We start from the raw sequence: 25,154 nt of genomic DNA, 5'->3' as shown, positions 1-25,154 counted from the left end.
AATATGAACTATATGTCACTGAGAAAATTGAAGAGGTCAGCACAAAACTAACGGATATATCACAGCAATAGCTAAGTCATGTAACTCCCATCACCACCGTAGTCTGAGAGTAAATATAAGTTGTACACTACCTCAAAAACGGTTTAGTATACAGCAGCATATCAACAACAAAGCGTAAAGTTATTGAAGTGCCAAAAGCTATTCGACAGAAGTTACAGTTGTTAAAATCAGTCTCTGTCGGAAACATTTATACAAGCAAGCAAAAGCCTTAAAAGGCTGTCACACACTATGGTCGAAGACAGTAAAGAACAGCAAGAGGAAGGAGAAGAAGAGGGAGATCATGCCATTACCATGTCATAAACTTTCACCATGGCGCTAAGCTAGACAGAACATGCGGGGTGAACAAGAAGAAACTATATATGTTAAGTAATCACCCAATATGTTTAACTGAGAATGCAATACAAGTTGGGAATAACGAATCTGGAAAAAAATCTGATGCATTAGAGCTAATATACTTTTAAAAAAACTTTGAAACCAAAAATTATTTCCCGAAAGAAATAAAAGTATGTGCGATATTTCAGTGCCTGTGTTTTCTGAATTACATTGCAAAGTTCCTTCTTGTGGCGACGATAGCCATTGGGATACACAATAAATGGATTCGTAGTTGCGAATATGGACTACTGTCAGCTGTATAATGGAAAGACGTCAATGGAAATTTGTGCCGAAAAGGGACTTAAACTCGGATTTCCCGCTTATCGCTAGCAGTCGCCTTTCCATTTGGCTGACCGAGGACTGCTCAGGACCATATCCAACTTCTACATGTCGTCAACCATGTGTCCACAACCTGTACACTTACTCCCATTATGTATATTCCCATACAGGGGCACATTTACTTGAAAGTTGCTTGCCCGCTGTCGGTGGATAAATTGCAGTGCCCGGGTTATTCCAAATTAGGATGTAAAGATCCTCTGACCAAGGATCATATCCGAAGGAACAGGCACTGCAGCCACTACAGCTGTTATGAAATGCATGAAATTTATTTGCAGTTGCTACATGCATGGCCGAAGGAACTTTGCATCGTAATGTGGAATAATATAGGCACTGCAACATCGTATTTATCCGCTGACACCGGGCAAGCGACTTTCAAGTAATACATCTTCCTGGTATTGGAATATACACTAATGACCATTAAAACTGCTACACCATGAAGATGACGTGCTACAGACGCGAAATTTAACCGACAGGAAGAAGATGCTGTGATATGCAAATGATTAGCTTTTCAGATCATTCACACAAGGTTGGCGCCGGTGGCGACGCCTACAACGTGCTGACATGAGGAAAGTTTCCAACCGATTTCTCATACACAAACAGCAGTTGACCGGCTTTGCCTGGTGAAACGTTGTTGCGATGTCTCATGTAAGGAGGAGAAATGCATTCCATCACGTTTCCCACTTTGATAAAGGTCGTACTGTAGCCTGTCGCGATTGCGGTTTATCGTATCGCGACATTGCTGCTCGCGTTGGTCGAGATCCAATGACTGTTTGCAGAATATGGAATCGGTGGGTTCAGGAGGGTAATACGGAACGCCGTGCTGGATCCCAACGGCCTCGTATCTCTAGCAGTCGAGATGGCAGGCATCTTATCCGCATGGCCGTAAGGGATCGTACAGCAATATCTCGATCCCTGAGTCAACAGATGGGGACGTTTGCAAGACGACAACCATCTGCACGAACAGTTCGACGACGTTTACAGCAGGATGGACTATCAGCTTGGAGACCATGGCTGTGATTACCCTTGACGCTGCATCACAGACAGGATCGCCTGTGATGGTGTACTCAGCGATGAAACTGGGTGCACGAATGGCGTTTACGTCATTTTTTCGGATGAATCCAGGTTCTGTTTACAGCATCATGATGAAGCATCCGTGTTTGGCGACATCGCTGTGAACGCACATTGGAAGCGTGTATTCGTCATCGCCGAACTGGCGTATCACCCGGCGTGATGGGATGGGGTGCCATTGGTTACACGTCTCGGTCATCTCTTGTTCGCATTGACGGCACTTTGAACAGTGGACCTTACATTTCAGATGTGTTACGACCCGTGGCTCTACCCTTCATTCGATCTTTGCGGAACCCTACATTTCAGCAGGATAGAGCACGACCGCATGTTGCAGGTCCTGTACGGGCCTTTCTGGATACAGAAAATGTTCGATTGCTGCCCTGGCCAGCACATTCTCCAGATCTCTCACCAATTTAAAACATCTGGTCAATGGTGGGCGAATAACTGACTCGTCACAATACGCCAGTCACTACTCCTGATGAACTGTGGTATCGTGTTGAAGCTGCATGGGCCTGTACACGCCATCTAAGCTCTGTTTGACACAACGGCCAGGTGTACCAAGGCCGTTATTACGGCCAAAAAATGGTTCAAATGGCTGCTGAGGTCATTAGTCCCCTAGAACTTAGAACTAGTTAAACCTAACTAACTTAAGGACATCACAAGCATCCATGCCCGAGGCAGGATTCGAACCTGCGACCGGAGCGGTCTTGCGGTTCCAGACTGCAGCGCCTTTAACCGCACGGCCACTTCGGCCGGCTATTACGGCCAGAGGTGGTTGTTCTGGATACTGATTTCTCAGGATCTACGCACCCAAATTGCGTGAAAATGTAATCACATGTCAGTTCTAGTATAATATATTTGTCCAATGAATACCTGTTTATCATCTGCATTTCTTCTTGGTGTAGCAATTTTAATGGCCAGTAGTGTACATAATGGATGTACAAGTAAAGGTTGTGGACAGATTATTGACGACATATGGAAGTTTGGGTGTGGTCGCGAGTCGTGCTCGGATAGCCAAACAGTAAGGCGACTGTTCGTAATAAGCGGGAAATACGGCATCGAGTCCCGGTCCGGCGCAAATTTTCATTGTCTCCATTTCACTATACAGCTGATGGTAGACCATATTCGCACCGGCGAATACATTTTTTGTATTTCACAGCAGCTGAAGTCACCGTAGTGTCCCTCCCTTCGGACACGCATGCCTGACCGAAAGAACTATGTGTCCTAATTCGGGTTAACACAGGCACTGTATTTATCCGCCGACACCGGGCAATCAACTTTCAAGCAAAATGTGTGTGGAATATACGTAATGGATATACTAGTACAGGTTGTCGACGTATGGTTGACGACATACGGAAGTTTGGGTCTGGCCGTATGGCGAGGTGACTACTCGCGATAAGCGGGAAATCAGCGTTCGAGCCCCGGTCTGGCACAAATTCTCATTGCCGTCATTCCATTGCACAGCTGATGGTAGTTCATATTTGCAACCGCGAATACATTCCGTGTATAGAAGTATGTGGTGATATATTAGATACCATTAAAGACGGCGCTTCCACGCATAGAGGCAGAGCGATAGGGAGACGTGGGAGGGATGATGTTTACGCTTGCATGGCGGCAGAGAGGGGGCAAACGAAGTCCGTGTTGCCGATCTGTGTTGCTGCGGACAGCAATCATGTTCATTTGCCTTAGGTACGTTCAAATCTACGATGGAATAACACATTTTAAAACCAATTTCGACCATTCGTCTCTTACTTTTGAGTCTTGGGTTATGTCTCCACTCCTCCACAGCAATTGTCTGTGTGACGTCGAAAGGAGAGAACAGCTGATACAGCTTTGTGATGACGTCAACAACGATTTATTTCAAAACAACTATTGTCTAACGACAAGATCAAATGGTTCAAGTGGCTCTAAGCACTGTGGGACTTAACATCTGAAGTCATATGTCCCCTAGACTTAGAACTACTTAAACCTAACTATCCTAAGGACATCACACACATCCATGCCCGAATTCGAACCTGCGACCGTTGCAGCAGCGCGGTTCCGCACTGAAGCGCCTAGAACCGCTCGGCCACTCCGGCCAGCAACGACAAGATCATCGAAAATAGTTGCAATAATTGCCATTTATTGCGATTTGGACTGTATCATAATCAAAAATGTAATGCATAACAAAACAAACTTCAAACTCAAACCGAAATCATATTTCTTTGACAACTAACTGCCTCTACTCCATATCATTTTTTACTGTGTATAATGCGAGTATGAGGGTGTGTTTCACTTCTGTTCCGTGTAAATCACTATGTGTAAAAAAGAATTACTGGTTGCAAACATTAGTGTAAAAGACTATCGTAAAAATTGTCAGTACGTTATCATACTTTTCGAGCGCAACGGGCTTTATGAGTTTAAACTAACTCGTTGAAAGCCGACCAGTGTGGCGGAGCGGTTCTAGGCGCTTCAGTCCAGAACCGCGCTGTTGCTACTACGGTCGCAGGTTCGAATCCTGCCTCGGGCATGGATGTGTGTGATGTCCTTTGGTTAGTTAGGTTTAAGTAGTTCTAAGTTCTAGGGGACTGATGACCTCAGATGTTGAACATTATAGTCTGAATACTTCACAGATTACATATTATTAATCAATAAAAGCTACGAAGTTCTCATGTACAGTGTATGAAATTGATATGTTGACAAAAACGTTTTTAAACCATGAGTCTTTAAAACCAAGAAAGATCCTTACTTTGTTTCAAAGTCTACATCGTAATACCATCTATTATCTGAGTCCACGTCCAAACCATCTGATTTTAAATTTAGGATGATTCATTCAAGAAATTTACCCATCTTCACCTCCCTGTGAAAGTCTTATTTTTGAAACTTTTCAGCGTGACACACACAGTGTGCCGACGCTGAAAGGGGATGCTGTCTATTGCTTCAAGCACAAGCTCTTCAGTGTCTGTTGTCTTGAATGTTTTGTTTTTTTCCCCACATAGCTTGTAACCTGTGCGCAAATTAATTCTATCGGATTATACTGACAGTAATATGTGGGTAAGTGCAAAACTGTGTGGTCACATTCTCATGCAAGGAAGTCAAATTTGTACATTCTGTCACGTGTTTTTTATAAATTAACGAGCTGCAAGTGTTCAGCACGAGTCTGGCTTATGTTGTTCGTAACATTTTTATTTTTCAGCCAGAGCACGATATCCCGTTCCTGGTGTTTGTACTTGCTCATTTCTACGTGACAGCTGAATAATAACTGGCACGGTAATTACAATGACGACTTCGAAGCTAGGTATGGCAAGAAGTGTTTAGTAAACCACTTCTTGAAAGTGACGGCGTTCATTTCCGAATGTTAGTCACTACCGTTTTCATGACATCTAAATACAAGTTTAATCTCAGGAACCAAGTCAAAAGAATAGCCAGCATGCAAAACAAGAATCCGAGAACCTTTTCCTAAGGGAACTTTAAAACCGCCAGTCACTCATTTTCCCGCAGGTCTTCATGGAATGATTCTGATTCACCTATGTTTCATCAAGGTAATACACTTCCTCCTCCTCTTGGCCGCCCGATGTGGCCGAGCGGTTCTAGGCGCTTCAGTCTGGAACCGCGCGACCGCTACGGTCGCAGGTTTGAAGCCTGCCTCGGGCATGGATGTGTGTGATGACCTTAGGTTAGTTAGGTTTAAGTACGAGGTGCATTCAAGTTCTAAGGCCTCCGATTTTTTTTCTAATTAACTACTCACCCGAAATCGATGAAACTGGCGTTACTTCTCGACGTAATCGCCCTGCAGACGTACACATTTTTCACAATGCTGACGCCATGATTCCATGGCAGCGGCGAAGGCTTCTTTAGGAGTCTGTTTTGACCACTGGAAAACCGCTGAGGCAATAGCAGCACGGCTGGTGAATGTGCGGCTACGGAGAGTGTCTTTCATTGTTGGAAAAAGCCAAAAGTCACTAGGAGCCAGGTCAGGTGAGTAGGGAGCATGAGGAATCATTTCAAAGTTGTTATCACGAAGAAACTGTTGCGTAACGTTAGCTCGATGTACGGGTGCGTTGTCTTGGTGAAACAGCACACGCGCAGCTCTTCCCGGACGTTTTTGTTGCAGTGCAGGAAGGAATTTGTTCTTCAAAACATTTTCGTAGGATGCACCTGTTACCGTAGTGCCCTTTGGAACGCAATGGGTAAGGATTACACCCTCGCTGTCCCAGAACATGGACACCATCATTTTTTCAGCACTGGCGGTTACCCGAAATTTTTTTGGTGGCGGTGAATCTGTGTGCTTCCATTGAGCTGACTGGCGCTTTGTTTCTGGATTGAAAAATGGCATCCACGTCTCATCCATTGTCACAACCGACGAAAAGAAAGTCCCATTCATGCTGTCGTTGCGCGTCAACATTGCTTGGCAACATGCCACACAGGCAGCCATGTGGTCGTCCGTCAGCATTCGTGGCACCCACCTGGATGACACTTTTCGCATTTTCAGGTCGTCATGCAGGATTGTGTGCACAGAACCCACAGAAATGCCAACTCTGGAGGCGATCTGTTCAACAGTCATTCGGCGATCCCCCAAAACAATTCTCTCCACTTTCTCGATCATGTCGTCAAACCGGCTTGTGCGAGCCCGAGGTTGTTTCGGTTTATTGTCACACGATGTTCTGCCTTCATTAAACTGTCGCACCCACGAACGCACTTTCGACACATCCATAACTCCATCACCACTTGTCTCCTTCAACTGTCGATGAATTTCAATTGGTTTCACACCACGTAAATTCAGAAAACGAATGATTGCACACTGTTCGAGTAAGGAAAACGTCGCCATTTTAAGTATTTAAAACAGTTCTCATTCTCGCTTCTGGCGGTAAAACTTCATCTGCCACACGGTGCTGCCATCTCTGGGACGTATTGACAATGAATGCGGCCTCATTTTAAAACAATGCGCATGTTTCTATCTCTTTCCAGTCCGGAGAAAAAAAAATCGGAGGCCTTAGAACTTTAATGCACCTCGTAGTTCTAAGTTCTAGGGGACTGACGACCTCAGAAGTTAAGTCCCATAGTGCTCAGAGCCACTTGAACCATTTGAACCTCCTCCTCTTATATACATTTCAAACACGGAGCACTTTCAAACATTGTTGTCAAAACCATCTATTTATGTCACAAGTTCCTTGCGATTTCTATGATTGTCAGGCAACCCTCTGTACAGTGCTTTTGCCGACACGTGCTTCGTTCTTGAGTCTTGAAAATAGAAGTATCGGTTTCAGATTCAATGATGTACATAAAGCTCCTCGACTGACAGTGAAACATCTACATCTACATGATTACCCTGCAATTCACAATTAAGTGCCTCGCAGAGCATTCATAGAACCACCTTCAAGTAATGTCTCGAACAGCGCGCAGGAAATAAGAACGCTTTTTCTTTGCAAACTCTAATTTCTCTTATTTTATTATGATGAACCTTCCTCCCGACGTAGGTGGGCACCAACAAAGTACACTCCTGGAAATTGAAATAAGAACACCGTGAATTCATTGTCCCAGGAAGGGGAAACTTTATTGACACATTCCTGGGGTCAGATACATCACATGATCACACTGACAGAACCACAGGCACATAGACACAGGCAACAGAGCATGCACAATGTCGGCACTAGTACAGTGTATGTCCACCTTTCGCAGCAATGCAGGCTGCTATTCTCCCATGGAGACGATCGTAGAGATGCTGGATGTAGTCCTGTGGAACGGCTTGCCATGCCATTTCCACCTGGCGCCTCAGTTGGATCAGCGTTCGTGCTGGACGTGCAGACCGCGTGAGACGACGCTTCATCCAGTCCCAAACATGCTCAATGGGGGACAGATCCGGAGATCTTGCTGGCCAGGGTAGTTGACTTACACCTTCTAGAGCACGTTGGGTGGCACGGGATACATGCGGACGTGCATTGTCCTGTTGGAACAGCAAGTTCCCTTGCCGGTCTAGGAATGGTAGAACGATGGGTTCGATGACGGTTTGGATGTACCGTGCACTATTCAGTGTCCCCTCGACGATCACCAGTGGTGTACGGCCAGTGTAGGAGATCGCTCCCCACACCATGATGCCGGGTGTTGGCCCTGTGTGCCTTGGTCGTATGCAGTCCTGATTGTGGCGCTCACCTGCATGGCGCCAAACACGCATACGACCATCATTGACACCAAGGCAGAAGCGACTCTCATCGCTGAAGACGACACGTCTCCATTCGTCCCTCCATTCACGCCTGTCGCGACACCACTGGAGGCGGGCTGCACGATGTTGGGGCGTGAGCGGAAGACGGCCTAACGGTGTGCGGGACCGTAGGCCAGCTTCATGGAGACGGTTGCGAATGGTCCTCGCCGATACCCCAGGAGCAACAGTGTCCCTAATTTGCTGGGAAGTGGGGGTGCGGTCCCCTACGGCACTGCGTAGGATCCTACGGTCTTGGCGTGCATCCGTGCGTCGCTGCGGTCCGGTCCCAGGTCGACGGGCACGTGCACCTTCCGCCGACCACTGGCGACAACATCGATGTACTGTGGAGACCTCACGCCCCACGTGTTGAGCAATTCGGCGGTACGTCCACCCGGCCTCCCGCATGCCCACTATACGCCCTCGCTCAAAGTCCGTCAACTGCACATACGGTTCACGTCCACGCTGTCGCGGCATGCTACCAGTGTTAAAGACTGCGATGGAGCTCCGTATGCCACGGCAAACTGGCTGACACTGACGGCGGCGGTGCACAAATGCTGCGCAGCTAGCGCCATTCGACGGCCAACACCGCGGTTCCTGGTGTGTCCGCTGTGCCGTGCGTGTAATCATTGCTTGTACAGCCCTCTCGCAGTGTCCGGAGCAAGTATGGTGGGTCTGACACACCGGTGTCAATGTGTTCTTTTTTCCATTTCCAGGAGTGTATTTTCACATTCTCAGGAGAAAGCTGGCGACTGAAATTTCATGAGAAAATCCTGCCACAACGAAAAACGACGTTGTTTTGGTAATTGCCAGCCCAATTCGCTTATCATATCCACTGCAGTCTCTCCCCTATTTCGCGAAAATACAAAACGAACTGCTCTTCTTTGAACTTTTCCGATCTGCTGTGGATTATACACATGACAGCAGTACTCCAGAAGTAGACGGAAAAGCATAGTGTAAGTAGTCTCTTTAGAGGACCTGTTGCATTTTCTTAATATTCTACCAATAAATCGCAATCCCTGGTTTGCTTTCCACACAATGTTATTCATGTGATAGTTGCATTTTAAGTTATTCGTAATTTTAATCCCTAAGTGTTTAGTTAAATTTACAGCCTTTAGAATCGTGTGTTTTATCCTGTAAACCGAATGTACCGGATTCCTTTTAGTAATCATGCGGATGACGTCAGACTTTTCATTATTTAGAGTCAATTGCCACTTTTATCGCCATACAGATATCTTGTCTAAGTCGTTTTCTTATCTGTTTTAATCTCTGTTGACTTTATAAGACGGTAAATCACAGCATCATCTGCAAACTATCAAAGAGGGCCGCTCAGATTGTGTCTTAAATCTTTTACTCGATGATTTTCCGTTGATTACTTTTCTGACAGGAAGTCACGAACTCAGTCGCACAACTAAGACGATTCTCCATAGACACACAATTTAATTAAAGTTGCTTGTGAGGAACTTCACGTTTGTTGCTGTCGCCTGACATATTCATTTGGAAACCAGACTAAATCGTATACCGGTACAAATTTACAGCTATACTGCTACAAGAAAGTAGCATCGACATCTGAAAGAATAATTCGGTCGCTCTATGAATGAAACTGCATTGTCGCAAACTACGGCAACAGCGCAGCCCATGAGAGACAGGTTCTCGCAGTCCAGTTTGTAACTCGCGGCAGTGTGTGCTGTGTATCATTGCGTAGCTGGAACAAGACTTGTACTGCCACAAATTACTGACCGAGGATTACTGCGTATTGCTCATAGGGCTGACCAAGAAGAGAACGTTCTATGTGCTGTCAAAGAAGAGCCAGGTATCAGCCTAAGACAGGTGGCCCTGGCATGTAGTACATCTCCAATATCATGAAGGAAATTTCATGAGCAACTCATGTATCTGTATCGTATTCAACTTGTGCAGGACCTTACACCTGAGTTTTACCCACAATGCCAGAACTTTTGCTGATGGTGCAAACTATCAATCTGTTGTTTGTCTCCTCGATTTTGTTTACAGATGAGGCATCATTTGGAAGAGATGGAATAACAAGTTTCCACAACCAATATATATGGTCCGATCGCAGTTCTCATGCTACAATGCAGTCTGGATATCATCATCAGTTTGAGATTGATGTGTGATGTGAAATTGTAGGTGACTGCCATATGCTGACCAAACGTTTCTTAGGGGTGCTTTATTCACAACATCCTCTAGGACCTCGTAGAAGATGTACCCCTGAAAATAAGAAGAAACGTGTGGTTTATGTATAAAGAAGCTCCAGCACGTTTCAATCTCAGTGTTCAAGATTCATTAACCAGTGTCTACCATGACACATGGAAAGGTACAGGAGGACCAGTTCCATGGCTAGTTTGTTCTTCAGACTCCAGTCGCTTGCATCATTACCCTTGGGGGCATCTTACACAATTTGTCTAGGCAGCAGACCACTTGGATGCAGAAATTCCCCATAGACGTGTCATGGAAGCCTGTAAAACCATTCGAAATCTATCAGGAAGTCCTGAAAGGGTATGAAAATGCATGTTTTGATGAATGCTTGCGTGTTTAGAATCAAGAGAAGGACATTTTGGACATTATTTTGAGTTTATGTGTAGAAGAACTCCAGTCACCAAAATTGTAATCTTTCATTAATAACATGAAAATGAAGGATTTTCAAACATATTACCATAGGAAAATTTTACTTGTTTTGGTCTAAGGAACTTTTACAAAATTTGTAAAAGTATTTTTGAAACAACTTTTTTTAAACACTGTAATTATCTTCCATTGTTACATATATGTTTGGAATTAGGATCAAAGTAGCCTACAACCTTACTTCGTAATGGTGCAAACGCATGGAGCCCTGTGACATCACCCTTGGTCTCAGCGACTCTTCAAACAGAAAAGTGTCTTTACATGCGAAAAAAAGACCACATATCAGATGTTCATGTGAGGTTAATGATGTCACATTGGCACCAGATTTCATCACAGTTCTGCTCAGCCTCATCTCAGACGTGTCGTACGATGGGAAGGTTGTCACATTCCCTCTTATCCACATTTCACGCCTTCTTTAGACGCCTCTGCTACTGAGGTCAGAATCGCGACAACCAGCGTCGAAATCACGCGGTTTTCTTATGAATAGCCAAGGACAACATGTCACAAGACATATCGCCGCTCAGAATCGACATGAAAAGCCATCGGGAAGTGAAATAGAGGATAAAGCGTTTGGGGCGTTGAATCCCACGTCTTTCGCAGTCGAAAACAATTCGCAGTGCGATGAGCAGTAGGCCAACGTTATCGACAACGTTCGAGACTACCCTAAGAACATTGTGGGCCTGCAACACCACTGAACGTCGCTCTGACCCTAATTTTTGCTATGGTATACTGGGTGGAGCCACGAGCTGCCGTTCAAAACTATTCGATAAAACGTGAAGGTGATCTGAAGCAGCATCTAAATCTACATTTATACTCCGCAAGCCAACCAACGGTGTGTGGCGGAGGGCACTTTACGTGCCACTGTCATTACCTCCATTTTCTGTTCCAGTCGCGTATGGTTCGCATGAAGAACAACTGCCGGAGAGCTCCGTGCGCGCTCGAATCTCCTTAATTTTACATTTGTGATCTCCTCAGGAGGTATAAGTAGGGGGAAGCAATATATTCGATACCTCATCCAGAAACGCACCCTCTCGAAACCTGGCAAGCAAGCTACACCGCGATGCAGAGCGCCTCTCTTGCAGAGTCTGCCACTTGAGTTTCCTAAACATCTCCGTAACGCTATCACGGTTGCCAAATAACTCTGTGACGAAATGCGCCGCTCTTCTTTGGATCTTCTCTATCTCCTCCATCAACCCGATCTGGTACGGATCCCACACTGATGAGCAATACTCAAGTATAGGTCGAACAAGGGTTTTGTGAGCCACCTCCTTTGTTGATGGACTACATTTTCTAAGGACTCTCCCAATGAATCTCAGCCTCGTACCTGCCTTATCAACAATTAATTTTGTATGATCATTCGACTTCAAATCGTTCCGTACGTATACTCCCAGATATTTTACAGAAGTAACTGCTACCAGTGTTTGTTCCGCTATCATATAATCATACAATAAAGGATCTTTCTTTCTACGTATTCGCAATACATTACATTTGTCTATGTTAAGGGTCAATTGCCACTCCCTGCACCAAGTGCCTATCCGCTGCAGGTTTTCCTGCATTTCGCTACAATTTTCTAATGCTGCAACTTCTCTGTATACTACAGCATCATCCGCGAAAAGCCGCATGGAACTTCCGACACTATCTACTAGGTCATTTATATATATTGTGAAAAGCAATGGTCCCATAACACTCCCCTGTGGCACGCCAAAGGTTACTTTAACGTCTGTAGACGTCTCTCCATTGATAACAACATGCTGTGTTCTGTTTGCTAAAAACTCTTCAATCCAGCCACACAGCTGGTCTGATATTACGTAGGCTCTTACTTTGTTTATCAGGCGTCAGTGCGGAACTGTATCGAACGCCTTCCGGAAGTCAAGGAAAATAGCAACTACCTAGGAGCCTGTATCTAATATTTTCTGGGTCTCATGAACAAATAAAGCGAGTTGGGTCTCACACGATCGCTGTTTCCGGAATCCATGTTGATTCCTACAGAGTAGATTCTGGGTTTCCAGAAACGACATGATAAACGAGCAAAAAACATGTTCTAATATTCTACAACAGATCGACGTCAGAGATATAGGTCTATAGTTTTGCGCATCTGCTCGACGACCCTTCTTGAAGACTGGGACTACCTGTGCTCTTTTCCAATCATTTACAACCTTCCGTTCCTCTAGAGACTTGCGGTACATGGCTGTTAGAAGGGGAGCAAGTTCTTTCGCGTACTCTGTGTAGAATCGAATTTGTATCCCGTCAGGTCCAGTGGACTTTCCTCTGTTGAGTGATTCCAGTTGCTTTTCTATTCCTTGGACACTTATTTCGATGTCAGCCATTTTTTCGTTTGTGCGAGGATTTAGAGAAGGAACTGTGGTGCGGTCTTCCTCTGTGAAACAGCTTTGAAAAAAGGTGTTTAGTATTTAAGCTTTATGCGTGTCATACTCTGTTTCAATGGCATCATCATCCCGGGGTGTCTGGATATGCTGTTTCGAGCCACTTACTAATTTAACGTAAGACCAGAACTTCCTGGTACGTTTATGATTTTCCAGCACTCCTGTTTCGCGCTCTCCTGTGCTTTGAGCATGGAAGGGTGTAACATTGACATGTGGATGACTAAAGCGGTACAGGATCCTTCTAAGAGCCCCACAGTACAGCAACACCCCGCATCTTTGTTGAGTACGTTAGAAATGTACCTATCAGAGACTTCGACACCTATTCAGCCGAGTGGTGCCTCATGGCAGTTCTAGTCCCTGAGAACAACCAATCACGTCTAGGTGGTATCGAATGGCTTGCTTGATCTCAGGCGCTAAAGCAGCTGTGATGCAGCACTCAGCTGAATGGGTGTCAAAGTTTCTCATATGTACATTTCTAGCGTGTCCAGGAAAGATGTGAGAATATTGCCTAACTGGGGGCTCCCAGAGGGACCCCTTGCTGTTTTATTCACGCACATGTCAGTATTGCACCTCTCCTTGATCACACCACCGGAGGGCACGAGACAGGAGGGCAGAAAACGCATAAACACTTTTTGCTGCTTCAGATCACGTTCAAAGCTCGTCGGATGGTTTTGAATGGTCCACAAAGGTGTCAGGATCAAGCGCCCCAAGGGAAGAAGTGGTTTCATTGATCCCCTTTATGACATTTTTTCATTCGCTGCTTTCATATGGCATCATATTGTGGGGTAATTCATCGTTGAGTAGAAAAGTATTCATTGCTCAAAAACGTGAAATCAGAATAATTGCTGGAGCCCACCCACGGTCATCCTGCAGGCATCTATTTAAGGATCTAGGGATCCTCACAGTAACCTCACAGAATATATATTCACTTATGAAATTTGTTGTTAATAATCCAACCCAGTTCAAAAGTAATAGCAGTGTGCATAGCTATAACACCAGGAGAAAGTATGATCTTCACTATGCAGGGTTAAATCTGACTTTGGCACAGAAAGGAGTAAATTATGCTGCCACAAAAGTCTTTGGTCACCTACCAAACAGCATCAAAAGCCTGCCAGTAGCCAACTAACATTTAAAAATAAATTAAAAGAATTTCTAGATTACAACTCCTTCTACGAATTGGCTGAATTTTTAGATATAAATTAAGGGGAAAAAAACTTAAACATTAGTGTCATGCAATATTTTGTGTAATGTAATATCTTGTACAGACACCTTTTATTAACCTGACACGTTCCACATCATTACAAAGTGTCCTATTCATGATCTATGGAACAAGTATTAATCTAATCTAATCTACATCCCCTAAGGGTGTCGATTGTGAGTGGCGACGTTTCTGAAATGTTTTTCTCAGCCACCCATAATAAAACCGCACGACTTCAACACTGGGTGTCGCAGCACTGACATCCATCACAGAGGATCTCAATCGAACACTTTCGAAAAAGAGATAGTTTTTGCATAGTGTAGCTACAGGATATCTATACGAGAACATTCTTTAGCTAATATCGAATATACAGGGTAATTCACGAAGATATGCAAATATTTTAATATGTTATTCTACAAGTAAAACTAAAGAAAAAAGTTCATATAAACATACGTCTGCAAAGATTTAGTTACGGATTGACAGCCAATAAAACATTTTGCCTGAAATATAGCAACTTCGCTAATATGAAGCGCTCGCAAAACCATACGAGGTTAAAGTAAAGTACGATTTCCATTTATTTTGTTGTTATTTGTCTGGTGAATCTAATAAAACATGTCCTGGATGTGTATCAGTAGTAGTTTTCCAAAACATCCAGAGAAGCAAAGATTATTATATAAGTAAATTTATTTACTTTCCAATAAGAATGTAGAAACGTTTATGTCATTGTTGGAAATCGTTAGTGAATTGTTCCAGTCGTTTCCTGACCTTGAAACGAGTTAGTTTGCTGTATCATTCAGTGAAAGAACACAATAACAACAGTGCATTTAAGTGAAACCACATAGTACCTGTTGTACATTGCAGATTATTTGTGAAATAAGGATGACACTTTCACACAGTGTCAGTTAACGTTATTACCATCATTTTTCCAAACTTAAATTCTCTACAACTTCTGCTGAAAACTTTGTGCAATTGTCTGACATTTAAAAAACAAATTGGACCAAGTAGTTAACAAATTAAAAATTTTACAAAATTTGCTTCTCTGTATATTTTGGAAAACTACTCCAGACACACATCTGGGACATGTTTTATTAGATTCATCAGATCAGTAACAACAAAATAAACGGAAATCATGCTTTACTTTACCCTCATACAGTTTTGCAATTGCTTCATATTAGCAAAGTTGCTAAAATTCAGGCAAAATCTTTTATTAGGTGTAACTCAGCTACTAAATATTTGTGTACCTATGTTTATATGAACTTTTTTCTTTAGTTTTACCTGCTGAATAACATATTAAAATATTTGCATATCTTCATGTACACCCTGTATATGAGTGTATGGTTGACCTATTATGTACTCATATTACATACATATTGTATGTTGAATAATGTGTTCTTGAACAAGAGCCAGCAGTTGTAGCTGAGCAGTTCTAGGCACTTCATTTTGGAACCGTGTGACCGCTACAGTCGCAGGTTCGAATCCTGCCTCGGGCATGGATGTGTCTGATGTCGTTAGGTTAGTTAGGTTTAAGTAGTTCTAAGTTCTAGGGGACTGATGACCTCAGATGTTAAGTCCTATAGTGCTCAGAGCCATTTGAATCATTTGAAATTCCACCTCCTGCCACCTCTTCCCTTACTTTCAAAATCCCATGAGTAAGTGGGCTCTGGTTGTCACTCCATTGTCCTGTACAGGACCTCACCTTTGGGCATGACACAACTGCAATGGTGGTTGGGGTTGGGCTGGGAAGAGAGCAAGTGACATACAATTGGTTAGCAGGAAAGTTTAAAAACTTACTTTCAGAAGGTCATAATTGCATACTATCAAAATTATGACCCAAATTTTCGCATGGGAGCAGTTGCTGAGGGCGATATCTTGCAAGCCAGCTTTCTTCCTCCTTAAATCATGTGATCAGGTTGGTGCTGTTTCCTTGTAAGTGAGTTAAAAAACGCTTTTTGATGAGATTGCAGTGTCTAATAAAACAAATTATTACTGATTTACGAAATCTATGCCTTTAGTGCATAACTGCCATGGAAAAAGAGAGTGAGGATTATAGCAAAATATTTCTCTAAAGGAAGATGATGAAAATATTATGGATTTTATATCATACCACAGCACAAGTTAGAAACTATTGCCAGTCAAAAAGACTGAATAAGTTATTATGAGCAATAGAAATACATGGATTTTGTACCATTCTATAGCATAATGTCACAGTTACTGTTGCTTATAAGAACGAGATAACATGTTCTCAAAGGTTTGTCAAGAATGTGTGAGACTTTTGTTATGACAAAGTACTTTACCACATTCAGGACATGGTATTGCTTACCAGTATTCCTAAGCAACTATGATGCTAATGCGATGTAGCCATGACAGACTCAAGCTTTCAATAAATCAAAAAATTACAGCCAGGAATCAGACAGTAGCAATTTACTATTGCAGTCAGAAGTGGATTGAAAGGATAGTCTCACAATGTCAATTTCTATTTAATAAGCAACAATGCAACTGAATGTGCCCTGTCACAAGACACTCACTTATTGAGGAGGCATTGTGATAAAATAGATCTGTCAGAAATCAATATTCAGTGACTGGTTACTGCAACTTGTGTACTTTCATCTAATGCTTGATAAGGTGTTAATTTTTCCATAGTTTTATTTCAAGTGGCTCCGCTTGCCAATGCTGGGATGAAAACCAATTTTATCTTTTAATGTTAATGGCAATATGATGAGAAAATATGTTATAGATTTCCATAAGGATATTTTGAGCCTTAAATTTTCATTATTTCATAAACTTGCAACAATGATTATGCCCACATTTGGAATGATATAACTGTCAGGCTACCTTCCACCCAGAATGCTGTTGCATGCAGCGACTGTTATATTGACTTGTAAATAATAGATTTCAGCTAAAGGATGACTAGTAGCTGAAATCTGTTATTTACAAGTTGATATAACTGTGTCTGCAATTTTTATTCTGCAATGAAAAACTCGATTTGAGGCACATTCAGAATTCATTTCTGGTATTTGGTTTCATTTTATATAATGTATAGTTCATATGAGCATGTAATATAGAACAAGTCAGTTTAATCCTAGGTTGTAAGATATTTAGCAGACATATTAGAATGTAAAACAACAGATTGGCAAACACACTACTGGAAAAAATTAGTATAGCTGGAAGAGGACATCCATTTTGATCTGATCATGGCATATGCCATCTGGGAAAAGGGGGGGGGGGTATGCGCTGATAATGGTTTCAGCATTGTCCACCACAGATAACGTAGTGGCATAGCTATCAGAATGCCGCCTGTGTCTACCCTTTAACAGTGATTTCTCACAGCCTGAATACTCAGTGTGGTGATACGTGAAGCAAGCACGCAACCATGGCAGAGAGACACACTTCTCTTCCTACAGATAAGTGAGTGAGTTTGAAGTGGTCAAACTGTAGGAAGAGTGGATATATGGACCCTTTGGAGAATTGCCACACAAGATGGACATGTTGCATCAGTTGTGCAATGACGCTGGTATCTGTGGTCACTTGAACATTCACACACCCATTGATGAGGTTCTGAATTTCCGCATGTCACAGACTCCTGCCAGGATCTTCTTGTTGATGGCACAGTAATGGCAGATCACACAGTTACCACAGCACAAATAAGAGGGCTTGTGAGCCCAGATGGGACAACGCCAACTGTTGCAAACCAGTTATTAGCGGTGGGACTATGGACATGCAACCCTCTAGCATGTCTTCCGGTCACGCCACAGCATTGATGTGTATGGTTCAACTGCTGCCATTAGAGGGTTTCTTGGAAAACGGAATGGAGTACCATGGTCTCCAGTGACGAAAGTGGATTCTGCCTGAATGCAGATGATATTCTTTTGTGTGTTATACATAGATCTGGTAAGTGCTGTCTCTTAGAATGCATTGATCCAAGACACACTGCCCCAACCCAGGCTCTTTGCTCTGGGGTGCGATAAGCTACAACTCTCGTTCAACTTTGTTGATCTGGAAGGAATGATACCCTGCACTTGGTACATGCAGAATATTGTTAGACCCACTCTTTCACCAGCTCGCAACAGGAAGGTGCAGTGTTGTTCCAACAGGATAATGGCTACCCACACACTGCCTGTGAAATTATGTGTGTTCTACAAGACGTGCAACAGCTTCTCTGGTGATACCTGATACCTTGTACCTCAGAATCGCTTGTTCTATTGATCTGTAAATGTAATCATTTCATGTACTGCATATGCACTGTTGTAACAATAATTCTTGGGTGAACTGGAAACCTCTAAAAGGGTGTACTATTTTTTTTCTGGCAGTGTGTAATAGTAATGTTGTATATATTTTTCTCTCAATTTATACTCAGGGCTTAACCTTATTTGCGTACTCTTTAACTCATTTGACTACAGTACAGCCATTCAGCAACACACACTGCTCATAATACACTCAGGTCTTAATATTAGTTTCATAAATTCTTTACAAAGGTGATCACAATACTCACAGCAAGGTGAAAAAACATTCTCTGTTTTATACATATACAATGTAAAATTCTCTTTTAAAAAACTCTCTGTACGAAGTTCTTGGTCAGTAGAAATATCTTGGACTGAGCTTTCAAATATGCAGAATTAAAATTTTGTCATCAACAAACATTTACTCCAAAAGTGCATGACTATGGTCTGGCTTCAGGTTTTTCCATAAGTGCTTTAAACATTTTGAATGTCATCAGATTGCTAATACAAGCAGATTGCATTCAGAAGTACTGTGGATTTAGTACATGAATTTCATAGGAATCTTAATAATTTGCAAGTAATATCTGAAACGAAATTGGCTTAAAGGTTTAAAGTGTTGAATGCAAGAGAATTTTGTTTGTTTGTGGATAGTATCACAGCTTCTTTGTCGCTATACTTTTTAATTTTTTATATTTCTTTTGATCATATTGTTGGGTCTCTGTTGTAACAAATGATGCAAAAGGGTATTGTGAAATGGCTTCCTAGTATGGCAAAATGAAAGTTTCCTAAAAAACAATGTATTTCGAAATATAACATTCAGCAAATTAGCGACTGCATTCTAAAACGTTTTTACAGCAATATTTTTCCATTTTTCCTTTTTGATGCCACAATTATTTTAGTCTTCATTCAAACTTAGAAAAACTGAAAAAAATTAACTGCAAATCATTCTCCACACGATGGGTACCACTAGTATAACCTCCTATTGTGATTACTCTAAAATAAGCGCAGTAATTTGGAAATCTGTGTAATACTGAGGACTATTATACATAAATCTTATCTGCAAATGAATATTGCTTAAAACGTATATAAAGCGAATGAGTGGTGACTCATTCCGTCACTGTCAAAGTTAAGGAGCACTTCTCTCATAAATATATGGCTATGCAATCACATAAATTTGCCCTACAATGTTATGCCTTCATTAGATTGTTTTCTACTATTTATCACTACATAAAGCACATCTGACTTCTATGATAATTTTGATTAGACTGTTGTGGTACTTATCAATAACAAGTAACTTTTCCTCGTATGATATATTTCGATTTGCATCTGCAGCAGAAATAATTCATCATCATTGTTGTCACTTAGTGCAAAATGTGAAAAACAAGTTCATACATAGGCCACTTTCGTTTCGATGGTAGTGACATTGATAGTACTGCAAGTGACTGTAGGGTAGTCTATGGTAGTACACTGTGCTCACTCCATAGATATACTTTCTCTATAATAAAAGTGTATTTACTGCGCAGTGCACATCATGAGTCCTTTAATTGATAAGTGACTGTTGGAGAAAGTAAAACAAGTGACTATCTGAAAAAGGTAGACACACCTAATAACCCAGTGAAGCAAATAATGAGTGTGTCATACCATGCAACTGCCTGGTTGAACATGTGACACCAAGAAAGTGTCTGGTTGCAGCTAGTTGTCATCGCCGAATGCATGTGTATTTCTAACAGTGTAATTAATAGATCCACTGTGGACATACCAAACCACAACAGATGCAAAGTCTTTTATTTGATGACACTAGTGGTCTTGCGGTAGCGTTCCTGTTTTCCACGGCCGGGGTCCCGGGTTCGATTCCCGGCGGGGTCAAGGAGTTTTCCTGCCTCGAGATGATTGGGTGTTGTTGTGTCGTCTTCATCATCCTCATTCATCCCAATTACAGTTGGAGGAAGGCAATAGCAAATCACCTCCGCTAGGACATCGCCTAGTATGGCGGTGTGTGTCTCCCACATCGTCCCCTACACTCCTCAGAGTATGGGGTCTCATCATCATCATCAAGTAATAATTAATTACATAACAGCAAGATAGTAATATTGATTTCTACAAAATAATTTAGTTCATAATTGAACCATAATCGAACTTCTGTTGTCTTAACATCCCAGAAAATTTCATTTTATCTTTACGGACACAACCACTTGTATAGACCTACAATACTGTATAGTGGAATCAGCTTTACAGGTTTTTAAAAGAATATCGAATTAGATATTTATTTGGCGTTTACAATAACTATTAGGCTTACGTGTGTAGACAGTCATTTTCACCTCAATATGTGAATGGGATAGAACAGATAATCTATAATAATGGAATATTGTACTCTCTGCTATGTCTAGTACACTACCTTGTGTAGTATATATGTAGAGGTAGATCATTATCTGAAAATGGACAATCACCATTGGTTCACAGCACATCAGCTTGTCTTTCATAGCATAATAAAGCAGTCATTAACCATTGTCGGAGCACTGCAGTGTTTTACTAGATGTGATACAGTAGCAGATAGTTACTACTGTATTTTCCATGTCTTCTTTCGAATTGTGAATGCTTCCACTCAATTATGAATAATATGGATGCGCACTTTAACATAGAATCACATACACAGTTCAGTTTTGCATTTTTCTATGCGCATAACGTTTGTCAGAGTCAAAAGATCAGTTACTGCCAGGAAAAAATGCAATTGAATCCGGAATTATAGACTGATGTGTACACAAATCCAATATGTCAGTAACCTTTCTGTCTACAATTTATGAAAATACCTGGACTCAGTAATGTATTTCTGTGTAACTCTACAGTATTACATAGATCCTGACTTTGTGAGTACACAGGCTGCTGACAGAGGTCTGTGTAAGTCACGTAAGTGCTTTGTGTAACTATTAGATAAAAACAGCAGCTGAGTAGTGTAGGAGGAGGAGGAGAAGCTGTGGCATATTTCAAAAAAGTTGTTTTCTCCTGACACATACACACACACACACACACACACACACACACACACACACACACACACACACAGACAGAGAGAGAGAGAGAGAGAGAGAGAGGGGGGGGAGAGAGATTATGATTGGTATAACACAAAACACGAGTTTTTCTTCATTCAAAAACATTAGTTTCTTAAACATCCAAAAGTTAACTCTTAACAACAATGATAAATACTTCAATTGTGACAAAGAGCATAGAACAATCTGTGTCTATTAAGGCAGAGATATTTAAATGTCATTCATATTATTAAATAAAACTGTTCATAAAACAAAACTTAAACACTCTCTCTGATTTAATAACTTACACACTCTAATATTATTGCATAGCTGTCATAATCAGACAGCAAATAACGGATTTGTTAATAAATCTGCAAACCTGATTTTCTGTATTTACTCTTGAAATAGGAGTTTCACCAGCTGTATATAACTCTCAAACGAAGAAGGGTCTGGGACGAATATATTTTGTCCGTCAGTGAAATTGAGGACTATGTGGGAGTTAAACAGCTCCATTGTGTACTCGTATGCAAGGCTTTGCTCCTTTAATTGGCAAAGTTCAGTTAAGAGTCTCTTGTTCCAAACAATTTCTCATGCTACTTTACTGGCCGCTACAACTTCAGCTTTGTAGTAGAGACTGCAAATGAAGTTTGTCGCAGAACCAGCTGACAGGTTCACAGATGTACAGGTAAAGAACACGTGCGATAGATCACCCAATCGTTACATCTCCATGATCAGCATCACCATAATATTCAAGAATGCTTTTTGTTTTCACCACTTTTGAAAATAAGACCATAGTTATTTGTGCCTCTCAAACAGTGAAAGATTCTTTTTACCACTATTGTATCACACTCTATCGGATTTTCGAGACTTCTATATATTACTCCACCAACATACGCTATGTCTGGGTTTGTCCCACACATCAGGTACATCAGTGATCCAATTGCTTGTCTGTAAGAATATTCAGTGTTATAGAGTTCTCTTCCACACCACCATCCTTGGTCATTGGATTTGCAACGGATTTACAATCACTCATGCCAAAGTGTTGCAAAACCTTCTTTGTGTAGTGAGTCTGAATTACCTGAATGGATCCATCATCTTTTCTATCAGTTTCCAACCCTAAGAGCTTACGGAATATCGGACCAGGTTTGTGATTGGATTCAGGATTTCCTAGAAGAAAGAACACAACATGTCATTCTTAACGGTTCAAAATCTGCAGATGTAGAGGTAATTTCGGGAGTACCGCAAGGAAGCGTTATAGGACCTTTATTGTTTACAATATACATAAATGACTTAGTTGACAACATCGGTAGCTCCGTGAGGCTATTTGCAGATGACACGGTTGTCTACAAGAAAGTAGCAACATCAGAAGACTCGTACGTACTCCAGGAAGACCTGCAGAGGATTAATGCATGGTGCGACAGCTGGCAGCTTTCCCTAAACGTAGATAAATGTAATATAATGCGCATACATAGCGGCAGAAATCCATTCCAGTACGATTATGCCATAGGTGGTAAATCATTGGAAGCGGTAACGACCGTAAAATACTTAGGAGTTACTATCCGGAGCGATCTGAAGTGGAATGATCACATAAAACAAATAGTGGGAAAAGCAGGCGCCAGGTTGAGATTCATAGGAAGAATTCTAAGAAAATGTGACTCATCGACGAAAGAAGTAGCTTACAAAACGCTTGTTCGTCCGATTCTTGAGTATTGCTCATCAGTATGGGACCCTTACCAGGTTGGATTGATAGAAGAGATAGACATGATCCAGCGAAAAGCAGCGCGATTCGTCATGGGGACATTTAGTCAGCGCGAGAGCGTTACGGAGATGCTGAACAAGCTCCAGTGGCGGACACTTCAAGAAAGGCGTTACGCAATACGGAGAGGTTTATTATCGAAATTACGAGAGAGCACATTCCGGGAAGAGATGAGCAACATATTACTACCGCCCACATATATCTCGCGTAATGATCACAACGAAAAGATCCGAGAAATTAGAGCAAATACGGAGACTTTCAAGCAGTCGTTCTTCCCACGCACAATTCGTGAATGGAACAGGGAAGGGGGGATCAGATAGTGGTACAATAAGTACCCTCCGCCACACACCGTAAGGTGGCTCGCGGAGTATAGATGTAGATGTAGATGTAGATGTAAGATATATGATGCTGGGCTTGGTTTTATGTTGAATTCTTTTTTAAGATCTTCAATAAATTCTCTAAGTTCATTATCATTGTTTGCTGCATCATCAACATAGGGTCAGAACGTTTCCATCTCATAAAGAGGTAGGGATCACCCCTGCTTCTCTTAAATAGTATTTCCATGATGTAATTAGTGAATCTCTCATTCCAGCAATGGTGAGCCTGATTCAGGCCATAGTTCATTAATCGACTTTTCTAGAACTATCATTACAATGTTCAAATCGTGCTATAAATATCGTTTCCTTCAGGTCACTGTAAAAAAGATCAATAGCTACATCAATTTTCGCAATGTTCATCTTCTCCTTGGCTGCAACGCTGGGTAATGTTGGAATAGTCGATATCTTCACCACAGGGTTGAAAGTTTATTCATAATCAATCAATTTCTTTTGAAAAAAAATCCTTTCATAACCAATCTTGTTTCGAATCTGTCAACCGATCCATCAGTCTGTAGATCCTCTTATGTGGTAGTGCCCTTTTTCCTGAAGGTAAATCTTCTACAGCCCAGTTCAATTTCCTTGATGTGCCACCGTTTGTTGATCTATTTCTGCGGATTCTGGTTCCTCAAAGGTAATTAACTGCATTAAGTCTTGAAGTCTTCTTGGACGTTTTAGCATAGTTGTGGCCTCATCCTTTCATCATTGGACTGTTCTAAACTCTCTTCCGTTTCATCCTGTAAATCGTCATAACTATAGAATACTTTTTCTCTTGGAAAACTAATTTTTACTTTGCTCTCAGTTTCACCTCACGTTTCTTGAGGCTTTCAATGAGGGAGTTCAAGATCCACAGGAACTACTAGACTTCCCTTCTGCATAATTTTTTCTTCAAAACTGATGTCATTAGCTGATGAGTATTTTCACATCAGACCTGAGAACCACCAAACAAGATCATAGCCAATCAGAATCCCTTTTACTGTTTTTCTATCCACTTTCACACTTAATTGCTTTGGAACTTGAATGTAACATTTAGAGCCTATTTTATGTAGATGCTTCACGCCAGACTTCTCTCAATACCATGTGTCATATGAAGACATCCCTAGAACACTAGAAGGTTCCTTTCAATTGAGAATGTTTCTTGCAGAATTTATCATTTCATCACATTTCTGTGAAAATGTATCATAGTCCTGGATGTTTCAAAAAGAGTTCAATTTTCTCTTTGATTGCGTCCTTTTTGTCGCCAAGCGTACAATATAGTGAAATGTAGGATTATGCCCTCCTTCTGTAGAAAATCCCTGTCTGTTGACCTCTTCTCTATAATCGCTTAAGAGATTTTTAGTTTTATGCCCAGCAGTTTCTCTTTCAGTTATACATTGTCTCAGTTTATTAGGAACTTCTGATTTTTCCTTGATGAAGTAAACAGCTCGAAATTAATTGTAATCATCTTTGAACAAAACAAAGTAGCGATACCCAGACTTCGACTTTCGAAAAGGACCACAGATATTTATTTGAATCCACTCTCCTAGTTCAGAAGCTTTCTTCCAGGTACCA

This window comes from Schistocerca cancellata, chromosome 2, assembly GCF_023864275.1.
Source record: "Schistocerca cancellata isolate TAMUIC-IGC-003103 chromosome 2, iqSchCanc2.1, whole genome shotgun sequence".
NCBI lineage: Eukaryota > Metazoa > Arthropoda > Insecta > Orthoptera > Acrididae > Schistocerca > Schistocerca cancellata.
This window is presented reverse-complemented; position numbering follows the sequence as displayed.